Source organism: Capra hircus, chromosome 8 (assembly GCF_001704415.2).
Source record: "Capra hircus breed San Clemente chromosome 8, ASM170441v1, whole genome shotgun sequence".
NCBI classification, from domain to species: Eukaryota; Metazoa; Chordata; class Mammalia; order Artiodactyla; family Bovidae; genus Capra; species Capra hircus.
The window spans coordinates 5,752,398-5,772,848 of record NC_030815.1 but is presented as its reverse complement, the minus strand read 5'-3'; the positions used below and the strand labels follow the sequence as shown (position 1 = coordinate 5,772,848).

Here is a 20,451-nt window from a genome sequence, read left to right as displayed (position 1 = left end):
TGTGGCAGGTGGCACAGAGGCAGCAGGAAGAGAGGACACCCTTTTGCACACTTTCCTTAAGAAGTGGTTCTTTGCTTCCTTGTTTTTGATGCTGAGGCTGTCCTCTGCTCTAGATTTCATTTCAAAGTCACAAAGCAAGAAAACTGAGGTCCATGAGACTCTTTCTTGCGGCTCACCCTGGCTGTGTTCTTTCAAATGTTCTTTCAGATGTTCACAGGCGAATCTCATATGCTGGACAGAATATTCATAAGGCCTTACTATTTTCAGAAACTATTAACAATGCGATGTTGATCATCATTCTATAGACCTCCTTAGGAACGGTATTACTGCGCCTCCCTTGGGTATCTATTTTACTGACTGCCAATACAGAGAGTAGTTGGATCCAGCCTAAATCCTTCCTTCTGCAAATCAAACATATTTCCTCTTGTTCTATTCTTAATGGAGACCAGACTTCTTAAATAATCACCCTTCTTTGTGGTTCTGAAGACCTACCCTCCCCCCCACACATTCCACTGCATTGTCTTAGTTACCCAGCCCAACAAGGATATCCTGCAGGGAACAGAGTGTCTCTCCTTATGAACCAAGTTCAATTTTCTCCTTTCTAGTTTTATTAGCAGTAAGAACTTCTCTTCAAATAATACACTGAAGTGAAAGGTGCCACAGAAAATGCACCACTTTAAAATCCCTCAGGCTTGAAACTGTTGCTCTTGTGTAGGATAACTTCAGTCTGAGTTTTTCTGTCATCAGAATCAAGTGACTGGTTCTCTGGTGACTTTTTTCTGCTCTGAAAACATAATGATTCTGACTGTTTCTGGCAGATTGTCTAGTCCAAGGGTAAACTTTGATTCTCTGTTTTCAAAGTGAACTAAAATCGAGTGTTCATCAATTCAATATCAGTCAGTCTGGATAATTAAATGCTATCTCCTCTATTCACCATCTATCCTACATCCCTGCTCTTTCTCTACTCTAACCACATACAATAACATAAAGTTCTTTATTCTCAATATTTGATTCTTATGCCTAAGATTTTCTGGATATGTATACATTTTCCCCGCCTAGACCTTCTGTGTTTGCTGTTACTGTGTAGTCGCTAAGTCATGCCCAACTCTTTTGCAACTCCATGGACTATAGCCCACCAGGCTCCTCTGTCCATGGGATTTCCCAGGCAAGAATACTGGAGTGGGTTGCCATGCTCTCCTCCAGGGGATCTTCCTGACCCAGGGATTGAACCCGTGTGTCTACTGCATTGGCAGGAGGATTCTTTAACACTGAGCCACCTGGGAAGCCCGACCTTCTATATATGTGTCCATTAATCCCAGAGAATAACCATGTACTCATAAGATCATTATAAAATAAGATAAAACTGTTTAATAACAACCACAAAAGCTACTATTTGTTAAGTATTTCTTACAATCCAGTGTTTCTGTTAGGTGCCTCCTATAAATTGCCATATTCCATTCTTTCAGCAAAATGCTGTAAGTTGAACTATGTTCCCCCCAAAAGATACCCTGGAGTCCAGACTCACAGTACTTCAAGTGATACCTTATTTGGAAACAAGGTCTTTACAGAAGTAATTAGGTCAGCGTGATGTATCAGGGAGAAACTTCATCCAATATAATTTGCGTCCTTTAAAAAAAAAAAAATGAAATGTGGTCACAGAGACACGCACATGAAGAACGCCATGTGACTATAAAGACAGCTGTCTACACCATCTACAAACTGAGGACAGAGGCCTGGAGCAAATGCCTCCCTCACAGCTTCAGAAGGAACCATCCCTTGATCTCAAACTTTCAGCCCCCAGACCAGGAGGTAACATCCTTCTGTTTACACCACCAACTTTGTTACAGCAGCCCTAGAAAACGAATGCACAACCTTACAACTGCAGTCTTCTCTTTTTTAAAATGAGAACTCTGTAGCATAAGACGATTAAAGACCTTCCCCAGATCCTACAGGCAGTGGCGGTAGGGCTGCCATGCAACACAGACCTGTTCTGTTCCCAGTGCTTGCTACTCTGTCTTGCTGCCTCCAACCTAAGCTTGCACATGGGCTTGCTGTGCACACCTACAACTGCACGATCAAGGGATTTTTATATTGCTTACTCCGTGGAGAACTTCCTGAAAACCCTCTTCCCTATGTTTTGGGAATGAGTTATCACAGAAAGCTTGAGAGGGAGGTAGGGACAGTGACTTGGTTTGGAAAAGGCAAGGTTATATAAACAAAAAGTGGACTTCCCTGGTGGTCCAGTGGTTAAGACTTTGACTTCTAATGCAGAGGTTGTGGGTTCCATCCCTGGTCAGACAGCTAAGACCCTATACCTCTTGGCCAAAATATCAAAACATACAACAGTGAGATGTAACAAATTCCATACAGACTTTAAAAACTTGTAGTTGTCCAGTCACCCAGTCGTGTCTGACTCTTTGCAACCTATAGACTGCAGCACACCAGGTCTCCCTGTCCCTCACTTTAAAAATGGTCCATATCAAAAACCAATCTTTAAAAATAAGTAATTTTTAAACATAAGTACCTCTCATGCAATATTTGGGACATGCTTATATTAATTTTTTCCCTTGTTTAATCTGAAATTAAAATCCCACTGGTATTTTTGTAATTCTATTTGTTAAATCTGGCAATTAAAATTCTACCCCAGGAGAACTTTTAGTTTGGGGCCTCAGTCCCCGAGCTGGGAGTGGTGGCATAAAAGTGGCAGCAAAGGTGGGGACACCGAGGCCTGCTCTGCATATAAAGTCCTTGAATTGTCTGGTAAATGCTTTGGAATGTTCAATAAATACTGCCTATTTTTATTATGGGGGCTTCCCAGGTGGGTCAGCTGTAAAGAATCCGCCTGCCAATGCAGGAAATGCAGGTTTGATCCTTGGGTCAGGAAGGTCCTCTGGAGAAGGAAACAGCAACCTGCTCTAGTATTCTTGCCTGGGAAATCTCATGGACAGAGGAACCTGGTGGGTTACAGTCCACGGAGCTGCAAAAGAGTTGGACCTGACTTAGTGACTAAACAACAACTATTATTATTATAGCAATTGGGAACTACCCTCGTAGGTCTCAGGAAAAGATGTGGGGGAAGGCAGAAGGCAAGAAGAGAAGAGCTGTTATTATTATTCCAAGGGTGGATTGGCACTGGAGGGCTTATGTAATGAGGTGAAAGACTGATGAGATATGCTGGTTTAATGTCCCATATCTGGTCTTCTGTGCATCTCATTGGGCATTGAGCCAATGGAAAGAGCACAGAGTTCTGACAGCACAGAGGACTAAGGCCTGCAGACACAGTGGCCACTGTACTGACTCCTGAGGGGATGTAGGAGCGATTCAGGAGATGTCTGAGATACATGGGAATGGGTGTCTTTTAAATTAAGTGGAATGAAAGAGTATTATGGCACTGGAAAACTGCTGGGAAGCCCAGCTACCAATCAAAACAATCAGAAAATTCCTTGCTGCTGAATGAAACTCAAGAAAAGCATACAGTGATCTTTTCAAACAGCTTACGCCTTCTGAGTTCCTGGCTAGACACTCCTAAGGAGTCATGAGAGATCTTTTGGAAAATGGAAAGAATGCCACAAGAGCAAAAAAAAATTAAGTCTAAATGGTGGTCATGAAATTGGCAGCTCACTGATAACTCTTTTTTTCTCTGTAATTTCTTTTTTTAAAAAGGATTTTATTTATTTTTGGCTGTGCTGGGTCTTCGTTGCCACACAGGCTTCTCTCTAGTTGCGCGGCACAGGCTTCTCTTATTGTGGAGCACAGGCTTTAGTGTGCATGCGCTTCAGCAGTTTCGGCCCCCACGCTCTAGAGCACAGCCTCAGCAGTTGCGGTGCACAGGGTTAGTTCCTCTGCTACATGTGGGATCTTCTGGGACTAGGGATCGAACCCATGTCTTCTGCATGGGCACGCAGATTCTTTACCACTGAGCCACCAGGGAAGGTCCATCTTTTTTCTGTTTTTTTTTTTTGTGATACACTTCTACTGCTGGGTTTCCTGGATGTTACAGAACCATGCAAGTATTTCCACAGCAGCCCATTCTTGTCAGTTCAGGAGTCATAAAGTACATACGTTGTTTTCTCTCTGATGACTGGCATAGGAACATGGAAAACTGGCAGAAATAGATGATGACTGACAATCTTCCATGTTTCTATGCCAATAGGAAGAGATTCAGTAGACGTGTGAGAGAATATTTATGATGAAACCTTATCAATTCAAGACACTAGGTAAAGCAAAATTTCAAATTTCTGTCATTTATTTCAAATGGGTTTTCACATCAGATACTTTGAACCATTATATAGAATCCTCCTCCTCTACAGAAGTAAACTGTTTAACAATTTAGAACTACTGTTTTCCTTCATTATCTTTATGACAATTCTCCTACCTTTCCACTTTTTTATTTCTTAAGATGCATCCTTTAATGGTGATAAAAGGAAAGGGATGAGATTCAAATGAACACTTACACTCATGGCAATTCTGGCAAACGTGTGGATGGGGAGGGGTGGGACGTGACTGGCTACAAATTAGCACCAAGTACACGTCCGTGAACAGAGAAGTCTCTCCATAAATCCTTCAATAATTAATTAATGAGGGACTCAACCAATTTCTGCCTTCTGGACATTATCAAACATAATCAGAATTTCATTGTAACTATAAAACCATATGAAACGACCAGTGACCACAAGTTATATTTTAAAACATTAATGGGCATGTTAATGCCCACTCTACTAGAGGCACATGTGCTCTGGTTTTCCAGTCTCACAAGGCATTGGAAAACCACAGCTGTTGATAACGCTCTCTACTTGCAGATCCTGTAACCGCGCACTTGACTTCAACATGGCATTTGCACCACATTAAAGCTTGGCAAGCTTAATCTTCACTAACCACGGGCAAATGGGAACATGCTATAAAATATAAAAATGCATTTCAGCCAAAAGCCATTATCAAGTATGTGTTTGTTTGGATTTGACTAGGAACCTCTCATTTGCTCATGCACACTTGGCGTCTTTACATTCTGTGTACCGATTACACTCGCATTGACAATATCACGTGCCTAATAGTCCAGGAAGGCTCTCAGCACAGGAGAGCAGGAAAAAGAGGGGAGAGGAAGAAGCCAGAGTGAGGACGCACTCCTCTGTAAACCTTTGGGGGGAACTCTTCATCCTCTCCTGCCCAGTGTACCACACTAAACGTGTTGTTGAGTAATTGGTAGTTGATTCTTTTATATCATCAGATAGGAGAATCCACCCTTGCATTTATCTAGCAACAAGCCTCATAATAGAAGAAAACTATGCTATCTGGCTATTTGCTTCTCAGGTGGCTCAGTGGTAAAGAACCCGCTTGCCAAAGCAGGAGACTGAGTGGGTTCAAGACCTGGGTCAGGAAGATCCCCTGGAGAAGGAAATGGTAACCCATTCCAGTATTCTTGCCTAAGAAATCCCATGGACAGAGGAGTCTGGTAGGCTACAGTCCATGGGGTCACAAAGAGTCCGACACGACTGAGCTACTAAACAAGAACAACAGCCCCCCTTAGTGCTCCATCCACGCCCACGCCTACCTTCCAGCATCTTGAGACGGGAACCACATCCCAGGCATCCTTTTTCAGTGCCTAGCAAATGGACATGTGGTATGAATAAACGCCAAACATATGTGCCCACATTCTGGATTTCAGTTGGATTTTGTTCTATTGAGGAAATAAAACAAAGCAACCCCCTCAAACAAACCAAAACAAAGAAACAGATCCTTTTCTTAATAGTCATCGACTCGCTCGCTTCTTTATTCAGTCATTTTTGAGCTTCCACTAAGTACTAGGTGTGACCTTTGTCACCATTCACTTCAGGGAGTGGACAAGACGACCTGTAAAAGTACTTAGCACAGTGCCTGGTACATGGGAGGGAAGCCACAAAATTAGATTTCTTTCCTTCTCAAATCCTTATCCTTGAACTCATCAATCGACCAAAACCCAACAATTGGCCAACCTGAAGAAAACAATTAGCTTCCAATCCAGTGTCATCATCCCTTTAAATCTCCCTACCCACCGTGAAGTTATGCACGGTGAGGTTAAGCATGTAACTCAGGGAGAACAAAACACATACAGGTAGAGTCATGGCTCATGATTCTTGCTTTGCCATGTTTTGTTGTAAAAAAGGAGAGAAAATGGTCAGTGAAGGGTTCCAGGATGTCTAGGCTATATCTGAACATACACACACCATACACACACTTTGGGGAGGTTGTGTTGTTAATCTAGGCAAACAGCTTTGCAACTGACACTAAGCATTTACTATCCTCTCTGGTTGTTTGCGGAGAAAGGCAATGGCACCCCACTCCAGTACTCTTGCCTGGAAAATCCCATGGACGGAGGAGCCTGGTAGGCTGCAGTCCATGGGGTCACTAAGAGTCAGGCACAACTGAGCGACTTCACTTTCACTTTTTACTTTCATGCATTGGAGAAGGAAATGGCAACCCACTCCAGTGTTCTTGCCTCGAGAATCCCAGGGATGGGGGAGCCTGGTGGGCTGCCGTCTATGGGGTTGCACAGAGTCGGACACGACTGAAGTGACTTAGCAGCAGCAGCAGCTGGTTGTTGGACTGAATTTAACTTTTACTTACAAGCAACTTCTATAAATAGATGCAACCTTAAAGCCAACACTTTCTGCCCCATTTTGCATCCTACTTGACTGCCAATACTAGGTCAAAGATGGAGGAGAAAGCAATCTGACGCATCATCAATTTGCCACTTTCAGCAGTTTTCATGATATACGCCAAACGCCACCACCAGATTGATCACTGCCAAAGGGCAACCCACACTAATCCCCGAGACATCCAGAGTGAACAGATCCTGACATAAAAGCAGATGTAGAAGTCTTTGCGAGTCCAAGATATTTAAAGAACTCATCTATGACCTCTACTGGTCAAGCTATTAAAACACAAGAGCTACCATGATTTCAGAAGTGTTTTTATTCATTCAGTGATCAAACACTTTTCAGCGCCTACTATGTGCCAGGCTTTCCTGGGGGCTCAGATGGTAAAGAATCAGTCTGCAACACGGGAGACCTGGGTTCAGGCCCTGGGGCAGAGCATGGCAACCCACTCCAGTATTCTTTCCTGGAGAATCCCCGTGGACAGAGGAGCCTGGTGGGCTGCAGTCAGTGGGGTCACAAAGAGGTGGACGTGACTAAGCAGCTGATCACACATGTGCCAGGCACTGACGAAGGAATGACAATAAACAAAACAGGCCTAAAAGCTCCCTCCCTCTTAAAATTCAACTGGGCAGCGTTTAAAAAATATGTGTTGTAAATAAGTTGATTGTAGAGTATTTTGGAAGGTAATAAGTGCTTTTAAAAAGAGGAAAAAGTAAATCAAGGAAAAGAGACTCAAAAGCACAGAGTAGGCGGAACTGGAGAAGCAGGTTGCAGAATGAAATCAGACCCTCAGGATACGTGTCAGTGCAAGGGTAGAATTAAGCAAGGAGTCCAAGGAGGCGAGAATGTTAATAAGCTCATACGTAGCACATAGGAACTTCCCTGCCAGTGGCTAAGACTTCTGCACTCCCAATGCAGGGGGTCTGGGTTCTATCTCCTGGCCAGGGAGCTAGATCCCACATGCCACAACTGAAGATTCCACATGCCACAACTGAGACCCAGTGCAGCCAAGTTAATTCATTACTTAAAAAGGCCTAACACATAGATTCTCAAGTTAGTTTAATTAGACATCGCCTGAGAGCAAGTTTCTTTTTTACAGTTTCACAAGAGATTTTAGAGTCAGTCAGACTTGTGTTCAAGCCTGTATGGGTCAGCTTTGCTGCAGCAACAAACAACCCCAAACTCTCAATGGCATAAAGGACAAATATTCATTTTTTTTGTTTACATCTCGTAAAGGCTGCAGGCTAACTCAGTCGACTGTGTCTGGTGGGCTCAGACCTGCTCCATGTGTGTCCTATTTCAGGGGTAGAGCTGAAGAGACAGCCACCTTCTGGGGTATGTTGTCCCCACAGAGGAGGACAGGGCTGAAGTACATCTAATTGCACCACGGAACTTACAGCCTCTTCTCATTTGGGGCAAACATCAAGTTCATTCACATCCCACTGACCAAAGAAAGTCCCACTGGCCAAGCGCAGAGTCAGTGGGAGCAGGGAAATGTAAATGTGGCCCAGATACAAGGGCAAGGAGGGAGCGGGTAACGGTGAGGAAGTAATACAGCGTAACCGTGGGGAGTCACTCCGTTTCTCACCTTATTCAACGGTGAAACAGGAATAGGAACAGGCTACCTGTGAAGAATAAATGAGATATTATAAATGTACTTAGCACAGTAACTGTTTATATGAAGGGGTCAGTGAAAGTTAGTATCCTTTTGTTGTCTTCTTCCAGAAGTTGCATCATCACTCTGGCCCAATTCCTCTGGAGGGTTGGGTGGCTGTTGGGTGGGAGGTGGGGTGGAATTCTCTGGCAGTCCAGTGGTTAAGACTGTGTTAAAAAGAAGTTATGGGGGCAAGGAGTGGATGTGTGGGAAAACTGAGAAGCCTGGGACTGAAACCTTGCTCCAGTTCTTTCTCTAAATCCTGGATAAATTACTGATCTATAAAGTGAGGCATCCATCTAACTGATCTGTAAGGTTCCTTTCTGGTGCTAAAGATAATCAGTCTGGGATAAAACATTAACAGGGTTTTCTTTCCTTTTTCTCTCGAGTCGCTGCTGCCTAGTTCTAACACCAGGTGGCGCTAGACAACAACTTAACGGAAAAAGATGAGGGCTTTTCTGTGGAGACTGGAGAGTCTAGAATTATTATTTTCTTACAGATTTGTTGGAGAAGGCAATGGCAACCCACTCCTGTGTTCTTGCCTGGAGAATCCCAGGGTCGGCGGAGCCTGGTGGGCTGCCATCTACGGGGTCGCACAGAGCAGGACACGACTAAAGCAACTTAGCAGCAGCAGCATAGATTTGTTACAAAGCAGAGCTGTTGCATCTGATGATAGCTTTTCAGGAAGCACCACTTTGAGGAAACACCACCCCAAAACATCAAATGCTCCCTCTAGTCCTAGGACCTCATGCTTTGGGAAGAAGAGACTCTGGGAAATTGGGAACTACCTCAGTTTCTAGGGATTTTGGAATAGGAGAGGTACCTTTTTTTTTTTCTTTTCTTTTTTTTTTTTGAGCAAAAGCATGAGCTCATTGGAGCTGTGCTATAAGATGATACAGATAGCAGCCATGTGATGGAATCTGGCATGGGGGAGAATTATTCAGCAGACTCATATAACAAACAGGATGGAATCCATGTTCACGGATCTGAGACAAAAGAGTGGGAGTGAGCCCAGCAATGGGGTGAGACGGTGCAGCAACAGACTCTAAAATTTGGCAGCTATTTACACCAAGAGGCTTCAGGTAGGATAAATCATAATGAAAGATGGCTCCCAGATAAGTAGGAAGATGCTGGAGGCACTGACAGCACATGACTTTGGGAGACAGTATTACTGTTATTCCTGCACTTCAAATGCACACCCAGAAGAAGAAGACATGATGGTTCCTGCCTCTTAAGTACCAAGAAGCCCCTGGTGCATGAGTATTGGTCCTAAAATGGCCAGACATGCCAGCTGTGGAAAGCATTGAAATGCTCCAATATGACAACTAGCCTTTTCTCAAGAAATGTTTCCTTATACATGGTTTTAATGGTAGTACTTCATAATCTTGGAGTAGGAAGCAGCAACCCACTCCAGTATTGGAAAATTCCATGGACAGAGGAGCTTGGTGGGTTACAGTCCATGAGGCTGCAAAGAGTTGGACATGACTAAGCAGGCACATGCACACACCCACACTTTAAAATCCAGAGGCATTTCGCTGATGATGATGGGGACAGGGCTATATTGGATATCTCTGTACCTTTCAATCAATTTTGCTGTGAACTTAAACTGCTCCAAAAAATAAAAAGGAAATCTTTTTTTTTTTTTTTTTAATTTTGGCCAATTCTGGAAAGATGATGAAGTAGGAAGTTCTGAGAATCTGTGTCCCACCCTGGAAAACAATTGAGCTGGCAGAATCTGTCTGATGTAACTACTGTGGAACTCTGGACAGTTTACTGAAGGCTTGCAATGTCCAGGAGAAGACGGGGACAGTTAATTTGGGCCAGTTTCAGCTCTCAGCACCACAGCAGCCTTGCATCCTAACCCTCATGGCAGGCAGCTAAGCACGATTCCTGAAGCAGCTTGTCCACAACTTGCAGGAGCCTGGGTGGGCAAAGTGGATACCAGCGGTCTGTGCTCTGATCACTGGTCGCTATTTCTGACCACATAGGTCCAGACAAAAAGGCAGTGTCACTGTTGTAGCACCTCCCCCCCAATGCAAGCCCCTCTTCATCTGGCTTAAGTGACAGCCAGGAGATTTAAACGGAACAGTGTCCTTTTTTTTTTTTTTTTTTTAAACAGTGCTTGTTAGTGAGGCACTAATAAGCAGACCAACGTACACATACTAGAGGTCCCAGAAAGAGAAGAGAGAAAAGGGCAGAGAGGATATCTGAAGAAATAATGGCTGAAAACGTGCCAAACTTGATGAAAAACATGAATATAAATATCCAACAAGTTCAACAATGTCCAAGGATGGTGAGCTGAAAGCCCCCCAAAAAAGAACATCCAGGAAGTAGCAATATAGCAGCAAATAATCACACACAAGGGATCCTTAATAGAACTATCAGTAGATTTCTCATCAGAAACTTTGGAGACCATAAAGCAGTGGGCTGATATAGTCAAAATGCTATAAGAAAAAACCCGTCAACCAAGAATTCTATATCTAGCAAAACTGCCCTTGGAAAGTAAGAGAGAAATTAAGATATCAAGATAAAAGCGAGGGAGTCTGTTACCAGTGGGCCTGTTGTGCAAGAAATGCCCAAGAGAGTCCTGCAAGGTGAAATGAAAAGACATTTGAAGCCATAAGAGAAACTCAAATCTCTATGGAAAAATCACAAGTGTTAGTCACTCAGTCCTGTCTGACTCTTTGTGACCCCATTGTCTGTGACCCCATTGTCTGTACTGGAGTGGATTGCCATTTCCTTCTCCAGGGGATTTTCCCGATCCAGGATTGAACCCAGGTCTCCTACATTGCAGGCAGACTGTTTACTGACTGAGCCAGCAGGGAAACCCATCAGATGGAAAAATCAAGAAGCCCCTCAGATGGAAAAACATTTATCTTTTTCTCTTCCTTGAGAGCTCTGGACCCCTTTCTCCCCCTTGAGGACCCTGGACCCCTTCCTCCTTGAGGGCCCCAGACTCCTTATCAAACTGCCTAAGAATTAACTCCTATACAAGATGGAAAAATCAAGATCTCAACAAAGGTAAATACACAGATAATTATGAAAGCTAGTGTTTTGTAACAATGGTTTGCAACTGAACCTTTTGTTTTGTACATGACTTAAGAGTATTGCATTTTTAAAATATAATATTTTACATTTTGGGGCATATGATGTAAACAGAGGTAATTTTATGATATCACCAAATGAAAGGGATGGGAGTGGAGCTATAAAGGATTTGGGGTATGTTATTGAAGTTAGGCTGGAATAAACTCAAACTATACTGTTATAACTTTAGGATGTTAAAGGAAATCTTTGTGGTAATCACAAAGAAAATAGCTATAGAAGATACACAAAAGGAAATAAAGGAATTCAAACATTTCACTACAAAAACTCAACTGACACAGGGCCTTCCCTGGTGATCCAGAGGTTAAGACTGCACTATCACAAGGGGACCTAAGATCCTGCAAGCCACACAAGAGGCCAAAATAATAATAATTTTTAAAAATTAAAAATCAACTGAATACACCAAAAGAAGCCAGTAAGTAATGCAGGAGATGAATAATAATAATAAAAAAAGCTACAAGACATTTAGGAAACAAATAGCAAAATCACAGAAGTAAATCCTTACCAGTAATTATTTTAATTGTAAATAAACTCTTCTGTGGATCACAACAAACTGAAAAAATCTGAAAGAGATGGGAATATCAAATGACCTGACCTGCCTCTTGACAAATCTGTATGCAGGTCAGGAAGCAACAGTTAGAATTGGACATGGAACAACAGACTGGTTCCAAATAGGAAAAGGAGTACGTCAAGGCTGTATATTGTCACCCTGCTTATTTAACTTCTATGCAGAGTACATCATGAGAAACGCTGGGCTGGAGGAAGCACAATCTGGAATCAAGATTACCAGGAGAAATATCAATAATCTCAGATATGCAGATAACACCACCCTTATGGCAGAAAGTGAAGAGGAGCTAAAGAGCCTCTTGATGAAAGTGAAAGAGGAGAGTGAAAAAGTTGGCTTAAAGCTCAACATTCAGAAAACTAAGATCATGGCATCCAGTCCCATCACTTCATGGCCAACAGATGGGGAAACAGTGGAAACAGTGGCAGACTCTATTTTGGGGGGCCCCAAAATCACTGCTGATGATGGCTGCAGCCATGAAATTAAAAGACGCTTATTCCTTGGAAGAAAAGTTATGACCAACCTAGACAGCATATTCAAAAGCAGAGACGTTACTTTGCCAACAAAGGTCCATCTAGTCAAGGCTATGGTTTTTCCAGTGCTCATGTATGGATGTGAGAGTTGGACTATAAAGAAAGCTGAGGGCTGAAGAACTGATGCTTTTCAACTATGGTGCTGGAGAAGACTCTTGAGAGTTCCTTGGACAGCAAGGAGATCCAACCAGTCCATCCTAAAGGAAATCAGTCCTGAATATTCATTGGAAGGACTGATGCTGAAGCTGAAACTCCCATACTTTGGCCACCTGATGGGAAGAACTGACTCATTGGAAAAGACCCTGATGCTGGGAAAGATTGAAGGCAGGAGGAGAAGGGGACAACAGAGAATGAGAAGGTTGGATGACATCACTGACTCAATGGACATGAGTTTGAGTAAACTGGGAGTTGGTGATGGACAGGGAGGCCTGGCATGCTACCGTCCATGGGGTCGCAAAGAGTCAGACATGACTGAGCGACTGAACTGAACTGAAATAAACTCTTCAATCAAAAGACAGAGATTGGCAGAATTGATAAAAACACAGAATATGACTACATCTACAAGAGACCCATTTTAGATCCAAAGACATAAACAGAATGAAAGCAAAAGGATGGAAAAAGTTATTTCATGCAAACAACCACCAAAAGAGAACATGAGTAGATGTATGAGGTACTAAGAGTAGTCAAATTCTTAGAGACAAAAGTAGTCTGGTGGTTCCCAGGGGCTGGAAGAGAAGGGAAGGGGGAATCATTGTTTAGTAGGAATACAACTTTAGTTTTATAAGATGCAAAATGTTACAGAGAAGGATGGTGGTGATGGATGCACAATGTTATGAATGCATTTAACTATCACTGAACTTAAAACTGGATAAGATGGGACTTCCCTGGTGGCACAGTGGATGAGAATCTGTCTGCCAATGCAGGGGACATGGGTTCAATCCCCGGTCCAGGAAGAGTCCACGTGCAGTGGAGTAACTAAACCCGTGGGCCACAATTACCAAGCCCATGTGCTGTAACCACTGAAGCCCACGTGTCTCAAACCTGTGTTCTGCAACAAGAGAAGTCACAGCAACAAGAAGCCCACAAACAGCAACCAGAGGGTAACCCTTGCTCACTGCAACTAGAGAAAAGCCTGCACAGCAATGAAGCCCCAGCACAGCAAAAATAATAATAAATAAATGAATAAATAAAATTATAAAAAGAATGGGTAAGGTGGTAAATTATATATTATATGTACTTTACACACATACACACAACTGTAAAAAAGAAAAGCTACACAGAATAGCATAGCTATTTAAAAACAAACAAAAATAACCCTTAGCAATTTCTTAAGCCTCCTATATGCCAACGTGTCCACAGAGCACAGCAGAAGGAGCAATGACTTTGGGGTCAGATAGGCCTGGTTTGAAATCTGAAAATCCTGCTCTACTATATAGTCAAAGCTATGATTTTTCCAATAGTCATGTACAGATGTGAGAGTTGGACCATAAAGGCGGCTGAAGAATTGATGCTTTCAAACTGTGCTGTGGCAGAAGACTCTTGAGAGTCTCTTGGACTGCAAGGAGATCAAACCAGTCAATCCTAAAGGAAATCAATCCTGAATATTCATTGGAAGAAGTGATGCTGAGGCTCCAATACTTTGGGCACCTGATGTGGAGAGCAATTCACTGGAAAAGACCCTGATGCTGGAAAGATTGAAGGCAGGAGGACAAGGGGGCGACAGAGGATGAGATGATTGGATGGCAGCATCTACTCAATGGACATGAGTTTGAGCAAGCTCGGGGAGACAGTGAAGGACAGTCCACGGGATCACAAAGAGTCAGACGTGACTGAGCAACTGAACAACAACTATATTAACACCTCAGGTTAAAGCGTCTGCCTGCAATGCAGGAGACCTGGGTTCAGTCCCTGGGTCAGGAAGATCCCCTGGAGAAGGAAATGGCAACCCACTCTAGTATTCTTGCCTGGAGAATCCCATGGACGGAGGAGCCTGGTGGGCTACAGTCCACGGGGGTCACAAAGAGTCGGACATGACTGAGTGACTTCACTCACTTCTCCTGTATAAAACTGAGCAGAAGAGAGCATGTTTTTTCAGCTTTGAAGGTACTCTACTGCCTGGAGAAAGTTACTTAATCTCTCTGCATCTCAATTTCACCCTTAACATATGGGATATAATATCAGTCTCACAGTTTAGCCATGAGAAGTAAAGATAAGGTGGTTAAATGTAAGTTCTTGTTCCCTTTAAACACAAGGCTGTTAGGATGCCCATGTATGAATCTATCAGACAAGCTCAGCATCAGCAGAGATACATATAAGGCCATGGCTTTCTGTGGGCACTTTTTGCAAGAACCGTTGAGCTCTTATGATATGAGATATTAAAAAATCAAATATATTAAGCTGGCCTATAGCTTGATACTAGGGATATTCACTGGTTCACAATAAATAAAGAGGAAGAAGGAGTTACACAATGCATCTCTGTTCTAATTACTCAATCACTACTCAACTGAAACCTTGCTTCATAAGAGATTAGCCACAGCCTCTGGGAGCAATAAACATCCTGCATTGCAAACCCCATTTTGCCATCTCACAGAACCTCCATAAATCTCAGTTGCAAGTGAAGGTATCTCTTATTTTATCTATGTAGCAACTATTTTAAGATCATTTTTACAACAGTCATCACTATTAGTCCTTTGGCCAACTCTCCCAGTCAGGGAAAGAAGACATTAATATGCAGTGCTGGTATTTCTATTTTGCATTTAGGGCCTCCCCGGTGGTTCAGTACTAAAGAGTCCGTCTACCAATGCAGAAGATATCCATTCAGTCCCTGGGTGGGGAAGATCTCCTGGAGAAGGAAACGAAAACCCAGTCCAGTATTCTTGCCTGGAGAATTCCATGGACAGAGGAGCCTGGCGGGCTACAGTCCATGAAATCCCAAAGAGTCGGACATGACTTAGCAACTAAACAATGAACAACACCTCTGCAGAGAGGTTGTTAGATAAGCAGTGATGAATTCCCATTCCACGTCTCCCCTTTTCTAAACAAACCCAGATTATCTGTCTACCACACCTCCAACCACATTAACCCCAGACAGGGTTTCTTCAGATGAAACACAACACAGTTCTGCTCTGTTCATATTCAGTCATTTTCCTGAGCCTGTGCCTGGCTCATCCTAACCGTTCCCCGTCTTCTCAGCGTGTCATGACAGGCTCTCAGCAAGAGTGGACTGCAGGGTCTCGTCCCTTATGTCCTGATTCTTATTGCTTCCACTCATGGAGTGACTTTCCAGGTCTGGGAGCACTTTCCTATGTGTGTGACAAGTTCCCGCAGCCTTCCTGGAGCAGGACGATGCCTCTCGCTGCCTGGCTCAGAACCAGTGACTCTGTTCATCCGTGGCATGCCCCTGTGATGTGTTGTATTTATTCTGCCTGCACACATTCCTGCCTTCCTAGAGGGAGACGTGAATAAACCACCCGGCCTTTCCCCGCAAGAAAGTAATTTTTTCACCTTAGGTGGGCCATCTGTTTCTCTGAACACAGCTCTGCTTTGACTTGATTTGAATACATCTTGTCCCAGGCGTTTTGCCAGCTGTACCAAAAGAAAAAAATAAAAAAAGCTGTAGGCTCCAGGAAATGGAGCAACTAAAAGTGGTTTCCCTGTAATGTCAGGTCACTCTTTCTTTCTGAAATGCAACTTATGGAATCAACCTAAAGGAAATTGTGCATCACTCTCCATAGGGGTGGTTTGCAGAGTGGCAGGAGGCCCTGATAACAACCAACCATGAATTTCCTAAGTCTCAGTCTCACTGAGGTATGTCACTAGATTTAGCACTGTCCCTACAAATGGAGAGGAAAACTGGGTGCTTGCACTGGACCCCAAACAGAGGCCCCCTAAGCTAAAGGTTCTCCTCAACACCAGATGCAGACCCAGTCCACACATGCAGTTTCAGTATTCATTCCTCAGTCTCACTCAAATGACTGCTCCTTTCCTTTTTTTGTTTGTATTTAACTTTTTACTTTATATTGGAGTATAGCCAGTTAACAATGTTGTGATAGCTTCAGGTGGACAGCAAAGGAACTCATCAAATGGCTGATTCTGGTGCTCAGGTGTGTTAAGAAAATTTTCCTTAAACCATTTGGAATTAAAGATCTCTTCGTAAGTGCCCAAGCTATTGGGGAAAAAATATTACCCAGGGCAGAGTGTCAAAATATTCAGGCTGCATAGCAAAAGAAATACTCAAGAAAATGAATGACATCTTATATAATGGGAAAAATATTTATAAATCTTATGTCTAGTAGGGGGTTGATAGCTAAAATATATAAAGAATTTATTCTAAAGTCCTATAGGAAATCATCCCTGAATATTCATTGGAAGGACTGATGCTGAAGCTGAAGCTCCAATGCTTTGGCCACCTGATTCAAAGAGATGACTCACTGGAAGAGACCCCAATGCTGGGAAAGATTGAGGGCAGGAGGAGAAGGAGGGAACAGAGGATGAGATGGCTGGATGGCATCACCGACTCAATGGACATGAGTTTGCGTAAACTCCAGGACACAGCAAAGGACAGGGAAGCCTGGGGTGCTGCAGTCCATGGGGTCACAAAGAGTCAGACATGACTTAGTGACTGAACAACAATAAAGAATTCATACAACTAAATAGCCAACAAACAAACAAACAAACAAACAAATAATCCAATTTAAAAATGGGCCAATTCTACTTTTGGTTTATTTAAAATGGACCTACCATATGATCCAGCAATTTTACTTCTGGGAATATAACGGAAGGAAATGAAAACACTACATTAAAGAGATACCCATGTTCATAGCAGCACTGCTCACAACAGCCAAAACATGGAAACAACTGAAGTGAACACTGATAAATAAATGGGTAAAGAAGCTGCAGTCTATATATATATATATATATATATATATATATATATATATATATAAACATACATTCACACACACACAATGGAATATTCAGCCATAAGAAAGAAGGAAATTCTGCCATTTGCAAGATGTGAATAGAACTTGAGGGCATTGTGCTAAGTGAAATAAGTCAGACACAGAAAGACAAATACTGTATGCCCTCAATTACAGGGGGAATCTTCAAAAGAAAAACTGCATCAAAAAAGAGATCAGATGTGTGGTTACCAAAGGCAAGGCGTGAGAAGAAGACAGGGCCTTGAGCTACTCAGAAGGGACAAGACCACGGCTGATATCCAGCCCTATGCACTGGCACAGTGTTCCTGCAGGTTAACACACAGAACCACGGCCCTGAGGGCTGATAAACAGCTGAGGTTAGACCACGTATCACTGGATGACCATCTAAGGCCACCCTGCAGGTGGTAATGGACTTGGGATACTGGTCCATGAGCCAAGCAGCTCAAGGTTGGTAGCTGCATGGACACAGACCCTGTGGGCCCTCAGGAGGGGCCCGGGTGGGCAGGAGGCCAGCGGGGAACACCACTGCAGGTGGGGACGGAAGCAAAGGGGCTCCAGGTACAGGCTCCATGAGCTGTAATTTTTTTTTAAGATTTTTTTTTGACCACACAAACCCTGTGGACCATTTTAAAAGTCTTCACTGAATTTTTTACACTATTGTTTCTGTTTTATGTTTTGGTTTTCTTGGCCAAGAGACATGTGGGATCTTAGCTTCCTGACCAGCGGGTCAAACCTGCACTCTCTGCTTTGAAAAGTGAAGTTTTAACCACTGGACCACCAGGGAAGTCCCCACCCAGAAATTTCTAAACATCAATAAGAGACTTAGAAATAATTAGAATGGTTTGGTGGCCATTTTGTCTTATATCACAGCATAAGTAGCTTCAGGATGAGTTTAGTTTAGAGAATAAACAGGGAAAATTTAATGTTTTTACTTATATAATGATTTACTGAAATACATTTGTTTATAAAATGTATTTTGCCATATAAGTGGTTAAATACTCTGCACATCATTGTTAGGCTGGGCAGCAGTAAGCTGGGGGATAACGACTCAGCCGGTGGAGCCTGTAAAGGCTTCACTGAACCCCTGCTTCCCACCATCCCGGAATGACCAGACTAGGGCAGATATGGGTTTCGTTTGATTGACAAGTAAAATGTCATTTTCCATCTGCGGCTGAGGACTGGGCCCACCACATCCAATCAGGAGTTCCCAGCCACTGCTGCTCTCCTGAACCTTCCGAAGGGTCTGACCTGCTGTGCAAGTACAGACTCTGCAAAGGAAATGCCAGGTTAGGTTTCTAGTGACTTTGCCAGGACACAGAGGGCCAGGAGTTCTGTTTAACACATAGCTAGCGAGCATCTAAATCAGGCCAGGCGGAGTCTGGGCACTAAGGATGCACAACATCAGAAAGGACAAAAAACCCTACACCGGAGCCAATGAGGAATTGTAGGTGGTCATTATTCAAAGGCCGAGGATGGATAGACTGAGCCCAGGAGAAGCCTCTGACCTCGAGTCAGCACCCTCTGCTCTGTCCTCCTCGGGCTGGAATATGAGAACACGGTGATTAATTCCACAGAACGGTGGGGCTGATCTACCCTGAGACGGGTAAGCGTCATAAGGACAGGCTCCAGGAAAGAACTCCTGCCGTACGTTGACTGCTCCTTTGCCACAATTTAGTATCTAAAATTCTGCCATTCAAAAAGCATTTTCCAACAGCTGTTCCTTAGAATCTCATCACTCAAGATTCCTAGTTAAAAATATTTTTTCAGCTGTTAAACAAATTTGGCAAACACTTGAGCTCTTGGTGAGTCACAATGAACTGGCATACTAATCTGTAGGACCTCCATTGATTTTGGATTCAAAATTTGGGCATCTCTGTTTTTCTAATTATTTTTTTAAGCCTCCATCCCTCCACATTGTAGGTAATTCAGTATCTCTCTCTCAGGGACTCTCCATTCCCCAAATTATTCACAACCTGGGAATTTACTTAGTCCAAAGGGAGCAGTCTTGTTTCAAAGTTCCAGAGAGAAAAAACTGATCTGCCCATTAGAAGTTCTGATTTTACAAAACAATGTGGAATTGGCACAAAAGAGACATATGGATCAATGGAACAGAATATAGAGCCCGGAAATAAACCCACACAACCATGTTCAATTTATCTTTGACAAAGGAGGCAAGAATATACAATGGAGAAAAGACAGTCTCTTCAGCAAGCTCTGCTGGGAGAGCACTTAATCAATGAAGTTAGAACACACTTTCACACCCTAAACAAAAATTAACTCAAAATGGCTTAAAGACTTAAAAGATAGGACACCATAAAATTCCTAGAAGAGAACACAGGCAAAACATTCTCTGAGATAAACCATACCAATGTTTTCTTAGGACAGTCTCCCAAGGCAATAGAAATGAAAGCAAAAATAAACAAATGGGACCTAAACAAACTTACAAGTTCTTGCATGGCAAAGGAAACCATAAACAAAACTAAGAGATAACCTACCAGCAGTAGAAAATATTTACAAACAATGTGACCAACAAGGAATTAATTTCTAAAATACACAAACAGGTCATAAAACTCAATACTAAAAAATACAAACAACCCAATCAAAAAAAAAATGGGCGGAAGACCTAATATAGACCTTTCTCCAAAGAAGACACATAGAGAGCCAACAGGGACATGAAAAGATGCTCAACAGCACTAACTAGTAGAGAAATGCAAATTGAAACTACAGTGAGGTATCACCTCATGCTGGTCACGTATCCCTATGCCTGATTCATGTTGACATATGGCAGAAACCAATACAATACTGTAAAGCAATTATCCTTCAATTAAAAATAAATAAATTTAAAAAGAAGTCTACAAATAGGGCTTCGCTGGGCTCAGCAGTAAAGAATCAGCCTGCCAACGCAGGAGACACAAATTCAATCCCTGGCCTGGGAAGATAGCACATGCCTCAGAGCAATTAAGCCTGTGTGCCACGACTATTGTTCAATAAAATACATTAAAAAAGAAAGAAAGAAAACAAACTT

The 20,451-nt window shown here is 42.8% G+C and overlaps 1 protein-coding gene across 5 annotated transcripts in view; it reads right to left on the bottom strand.

Moving 5' to 3' along the window:
• SAP30 (Sin3A associated protein 30) overlaps positions 1-20,451 on the bottom strand; it is a 93,862-nt gene that overhangs the window by 29,122 nt on the left and 44,289 nt on the right. For 2 of the 5 annotated variants that reach the window (XR_001918408.1, XR_001918411.1), the window contains 3 exons: positions 8,221-8,257; positions 5,549-5,674; positions 1,343-1,626 (listed from right to left, as the gene is read on the bottom strand). The gene's annotated coding sequence lies outside the window, so the exon portion shown is untranslated. Of the gene's footprint in view, positions 1-1,342; positions 1,627-5,548; positions 5,675-8,220; positions 8,258-20,451 lie in introns of those variants that run through there. The other 3 variants (XR_001918409.1, XR_001918412.1, XR_001918410.1) reach the window with 2 other exon arrangements.